Source organism: Triticum dicoccoides, chromosome 1B (assembly GCF_002162155.2).
Source record: "Triticum dicoccoides isolate Atlit2015 ecotype Zavitan chromosome 1B, WEW_v2.0, whole genome shotgun sequence".
NCBI classification, from domain to species: Eukaryota; Viridiplantae; Streptophyta; class Magnoliopsida; order Poales; family Poaceae; genus Triticum; species Triticum dicoccoides.
The window spans coordinates 652,059,205-652,065,165 of record NC_041381.1 but is presented as its reverse complement, the minus strand read 5'-3'; the positions used below and the strand labels follow the sequence as shown (position 1 = coordinate 652,065,165).

The window sequence follows — 5,961 nt, the reverse complement described above, 5'->3', positions numbered from 1 at the left end:
CTACTTGGATGGATACGGTGAGTGTTTTGTCACGTCAGACACCATAACAGCTGAGGTTTTACCGTTCCACTGGCTATATGACCCTGCAAAGATACTAAACACTACAGAAATCCTTGACAAGAAGCTGTTTACCCCTTCTTAATGCAGAAGTAGTACAAGTTAATTAAACTTCCCTAGGAAAATGATTTTTTTTTGTTGGGTGGAGAACTCGATCATAGGATGGGCCTGGCACCGAGGTGCAGGGCATCAATCGAGATTTTGTTGGTTTATTCTATGGGCTGGATTCATCCTTTTCCTCTGCTGGTGTTTCCATGGGAGACGTATGATGTAGGAAGGGGGGGCGATGGAAGAGAAGCTAAAGATTTACTACAGTTTTTTTGTTTTCCTCCAATATTTCAAGCAGATTGATAGAAACGGAAAAGCATAAAATAAATTTGAAACCTCTCATATAACACTCACTTTTGCACCCTTGCACCCTAGCTAAGGCAAGTCTGGTGATCGAGTACATATATATAGGCCTGACTTATATATACTGCAGTCTTTGTTAGGATCATTTTACATCCAGGCAAGCATGCATGCGATATGTGTTAACTATTAAGCATGCATTCAGGAGCCATTATCATTTCTTTTTCATGTGAGTATGCAACAAAAATTGTGTGACGTAGTAGAGCTACTTGCATGCAAGTGACCGTATGGTTTAATTGGAATTTGTAGTTGGGCGACGGCAACTGCATCACAAAGAGTAGACCCAGTCCAACGGAATAATGACCCGTGAAGGTCTGAGAGTAGACCGGCAAATGCTAAATAGGTGTACCACATGCATCCCCTTGTTAGAGTCTGGAGCAAAATGGAGCTCCCCCGTTCGTTTGGATTCTGGACCGTCGGATCAGATCTCTTCGCGATATAGGCCGTCGGATCTCAGGCCAGATCGCTGTGGGCCGTCTGATATTTACACGATCGTCCTGGGCCGTCGGATAAAATTTCAATGGCAATTAATTGTAAATACCTTACCTCCACCAGGGCATTCCGGTCATTTTGCGTTGTGGGGGTATAAAAGGGGGGCGCTCCTGTGGTGGAGACCTAGCCGCCGCCTCCTCTCTCTCCCTCCCGCAGCCGCCTCCCTCCCTCCCTCCCGAGCGCCTCCTATCCTCCCACCCGCATCGCCGCCGTCGCCACCCACCTCCTCGAACCGCGATTGAACCCTAGCCGTCACTCCCCGCCAGCCATCCTCCCTGCCCGTCCGCCGCCGCCACGCCATCACCGCCACCTACCCGACGCGTTGTGGAGGAAGCGACCAGAGAGGGAGGGCGTCGCCGGTGTGTGCGCGTGCTTCCACGGGTTCTCGCCGCGGTCGCCGGAGCCGTGGTCAACCGCGTCGGGGAGGATGGGCGCCACACCGCGGTCGCCGAATCCGTTGGCTGCGAGTCCGGGCGCGTCGGATCCAGTGGCTGTTAGGAGGCAACGCTCGGAGGAGGTCGGACACAAAAGGCCAGCGCGCGGAAGAGGCCGGGGCATGGAGGCAGCGCACGGAGCTCACTTGCGGCGACGAGCTGTGCTACTGCCTTGGCTACAACCTCGTAGGTGAGCTCGTCCTCTCCTCTGCTGCTTTGTTTTTATTAGTTTGCGGCTATGTTCATTTTCCGTGGACTATAGAGTTCATAAAACGTCTATGGAGTACAAGCACGCAGCTCCAGCTCCTTTGATTTGCATCCATGCAGTACAAACACTCAATTCCTATGTTTAGTACACCAAACATGCACTTAGGTTCAGTAGTACTCCTAGGTTTTGTAAATGCTCCTAAATCCAGTTAGGTTCAGTAGTACTCCTAGGAGTAAATGGGCATCAAGAGAATGATTTGGCATGTGTTTCAGTTAGGTTCAGTAAAATACTCCTAGATTTTGCATGGTGTTCAGTTAGGTTCATTTATCCAATAGCACAAGCAAAGCATTTTCAATCTAATCTGCTTCCAAAGGACATAATCTTTATCCTGTAGGCTAGATTGGGCTTAGAGCCACGTGGTAGCCAACTGCATGTTGGAAACAGGAGCAAGAATGGTCAACTTTATGCTTTGATCAACTATGGTGTTTGGTGTTTTGGTTTAGTCCTATGAACTTCTTATAGTATTTCTTCATATATGGGACATTAAGAAATGTATTAGCTGCACCTATATGCACTCCCGCAAAACAAAACTGAACAATTCCTCTAATTTGGAATTTGTATTTGTTGTATTCTCTATCTGCTATGCAAGCTACACGATGCAACAATTTTAGTTTTTTATTCTTTTGTACTGTCATGAACTCTGATGGTTGTATAGGGCAACTTTTTGCTTCACTCCATAATTCAGGATGAACCAGGTGTCTTGGTCATATGGTTTATTTCAGTCCACCTCAGGGAACAAAGTTGGTATCTTTTGTCTGAATTTACGGACATCTTATAGAATAAATTATGCCAGATTTGTTTCCTTCACTCCTCTTGTTATGCCAGATTTGTTTCCTTCACTCCTCTTGATTTGTTCCATTTCTTACAATCTACTCTGCTAGGTTCATCTCCAATGGCAAATCCATAGCTTTGTGCTAAAGGTTCAGGCAGATGGAAGCATTAGCAATTCCCTCGACGTAGCTCTCGATTGGGCCTGAACCACAACCAGCTAAGGTACCAAACTTTCTTTACAACCTCATTACTACTAGAGGACGTTTGCCTTTTTCTTACTACTAGAGTACTTTGTGATGACATTTCACTTTTATTTTTCAGGGGACATTTCTACAGATCGTTTCATCTGATTTCCGACATTTTCAGTTTTTGGACCACCCAGAATGGATATATTGAGTGTCCCTCTTGCTGCTAAACACAATACAGTTGAGATTATGTCCCTACTGAGATTCTTAAAGAACATGGTACACCGGAATAGCTTCAGATCAAAGTGAGCTGCACATTTCAACACATGTGATTTCTAAAAATCCTATACCTCAAATATAATTTTTTATTGGTCCAGTTTCATGATTTTGTATAAACCCGTCTTCAGCTATACAAAATAGCTTGGTGTGTGATGCAGCAAATTATGTGCTTGTGCTTGCAGGTAACTCAGCCGATGGACCTTCTTATCATGAAACACCATGGCAATCGAGTTGTCGTCCGTCCGTCCCTCCCTCCTCGCGCTCGGAACCCTAGCTCGCGGCCATGGCGACCGTGCACGTCGCAGGCAGCGCAGGATCTTCAGCACTACAAGTTGTGATTTCTATCACATGTTTGTTTGATACACAAGGTCGATCGTCTATCACCTGTTCCTATTAGGCTTGAAATACAACAAAGGATATGCGATTAGTGCTTACTACTCTTGCATGTGAAAAATTGTGATTTCTTTTTTTCAAGCCCCTTTCTTTTCTCTGGATGCAGGTCCTTCCATCATGTACCCACCCACACATGCAAATGAATTCGTTTGGTGGTTATATCTTGAGTGGCATCTGAATACACAAGCGTGACCAAGAGTAAGCGTGAGTGCCAGAGAAGTCCCCATTTAGCATGATGGAGAGCAGGATTGTCCCCATTTATATTTGGTTCACACAGTTGTAGCTTCCTTTTTCTACGGGTTGAAATGATATGGCTTGGTCGCGGTTTAGGTCAGACAGAGATGATCCAGTACTAATTAAGCATCATTGATAAATAACAAGAGGGGCATGTGAGGAGCCCTGTCTTGCTTGTAATAGCTAAACTATTGTTACCTACTTAATGAGATCCATCGTCGATCTGCTCTATTGACTAAATGTACCCTGCTTGCTTTGCTTTGACAAAATGGCCTGTGCTGAACTTGGTCTTCCTTGGCTACCCAGATGGGATGTCTATAAGGAGAACTATCCAGTCCATATCTGAATCTATGAACTACCCTTTATATCTTTTGCATGAAATATTATTTACTACTTGAGCTCTGTATTTTTTCTGTGCATATCTTTGTGCTAAAAAAATGCATTTCTGTTAAATAGTAATTCCTAACTAATTGTTTCTGATAAACAACGATGCCTTCCTTAGACAGGTTGTTTGATGCGTTCGTGCTCGTAGGCGGGACGGTGCAAGGCGCAAATCCGACGCGGTTCCTCGCCGGTTGGACGGCGTTCAGGCGCAACCCTGGCGCGTACTGAGTACTGCCTCGGCTACAGCTTCCCTCGGTGAGGTCCATCTTCCTCCCGCTCCTCTGCTTCGGCTATTGTATGGGACATGGCCATGGCTATATTGATGTGGTGCTTGTCTGGTTGATGCTCTATGCCCTACTCATGCATTGGTTCCTACTTGAGCTCTGTACTTGTGAATCCATGCCATTTTAGGGTTTGCAGGCTGCTGTTCATGTTTAGTTGCTATCATAGGAGCTAATGTGATGCTCTGGTTTACATGTGGATGCCGTGGTCCTATAGTTATGCTCCTGGATTTGCTAGATTGATCAGTGGCGTTCGTGCTAGGGCGATGATGATTAATCGTGGCTGAAATAAGTGTGCCTTTGAGCAATCGTGGCACCTGTGCGAATCAGGTTGGATCCTCCCTCTTGTCTCTAGAATCCTTATTGATCCTGTGATACTTGTTGTTGTCCTTGGATGGTCATTCTTGTTGAGTGATAACCAGCGCAGCTCCACTGTATGAACAGATTGATCTGGTGATAAGAGATGACGGGGGTAGGTTATATGATCGAGGAAAGGTGAATCTGAGCCCGCTATGCATCCCCTTGTTAGAGTCTGAACCGAAATGAAGCTCTCCCGTTCGTTTCCCCTTGTTAGAGTCTGAACCGAAATGGAGCTCTCACGTGCGTTTCCCCTTGTTAGAGTCTGAACCGAAATGGAGCTCTCCCGTGCGTTTGGATTCTGGACCGTTGGATCGAAATCTCCTCGTGATACAGGCCGTCGGATCTCGATCCAAATCGCTGTGGGTCGTTGGATATTTACCGATCAACTTCGGCCGTTGGATAAAATTCCAATGGCAACAGAATGTAAATACCGTGCCCCCACCAGGGCGTCTGGGTCATTTTGCTTGGGTGGGGGGTATAAAATGAGCGCGGCTTCCTACGACGAAAACCTAGCTGCCGCCTCCTCTCTCACTCGCTCTTGCAGCTGCCTTCCTCCCTCCCATGCAGGTGGTTCCCATGGCGATGGCGGCAGCGGCCACGGATGAGGGCGGCATATCAGCGGTGCCGGCAATGGTGTCCGTGCCGGCTATGCAATGAACCCTGAACCATTTTTTATTTGTATTTAAAGGTGTTGCTTATTTATGCTCAAGTGGTGTTCGTGCTAGGGCGATGATGATTACCTTGGCTGGAATTAGTGTGCCTTTGAGCAATCGAGGCACCACTGGGTATCAAGTTGGATCCTCCCTCTTGTCTCTAGAATCCTTTTTGATCATGTGATACTGGTTGTTGTCCTTGGATGGTCATTCTTGTTGAGTGATAACCAGGGTAGCTCTACTGTATAAACAGATCGATCTGGTGATAAGAGATGATGGGGGTAGGTTATATAATCGAGGGAAGGCAAATCTGAGCCCACTATGCAATAAAAATTGCAGCTACCTCCCCTAATGTGTGTAATATTGAAGGAAAAAAATAACTTTTCATGTCTTGCTACTTTAAAATTCCAAAAGGTTTATTCTTCCTTTGCTGGTTACTTAACCATGTTTTTTGTTTTGCTTTGGTTCTGGTTGAGATACTAAAGGTTGTTTATATATGAAAAGAACAGTCACTTATAGCTTTGTATGCCTCAACTGTAGCTTAGGATCCAGCGTTGTAGTGCTTTGCCTAATTAAAGAAAACTCTAATCAATAATAGTCGTTCTTTTCTTATGATTTGAACTCTGAGAGGGCCATTGATTCTTGATCTTAAGGTGACCCCATTTTTCTATGCCTCATGCTCATGCTGCTCTATGTTCCTTTTAAAAAAAATTGCTTGCATTTTGGGTTGGTTTTCTGCTCTATGTTCCCTTTTAGCATTTC

The 5,961-nt window shown here is 45.5% G+C and overlaps 1 long non-coding RNA gene across 1 annotated transcript; it reads left to right on the top strand.

Moving 5' to 3' along the window:
- Positions 1–1,104: 1,104 nt before the first annotated feature.
- On the top strand, positions 1,105–3,874 carry LOC119349399. The gene is made up of 5 exons (XR_005169404.1): positions 1,105–1,581; positions 2,541–2,652; positions 2,752–2,920; positions 3,077–3,262; positions 3,394–3,874. It is a non-coding gene; the product is annotated as an uncharacterized LOC119349399 (long non-coding RNA).
- The last annotated feature ends 2,087 nt before the right edge of the window (positions 3,875–5,961 follow it).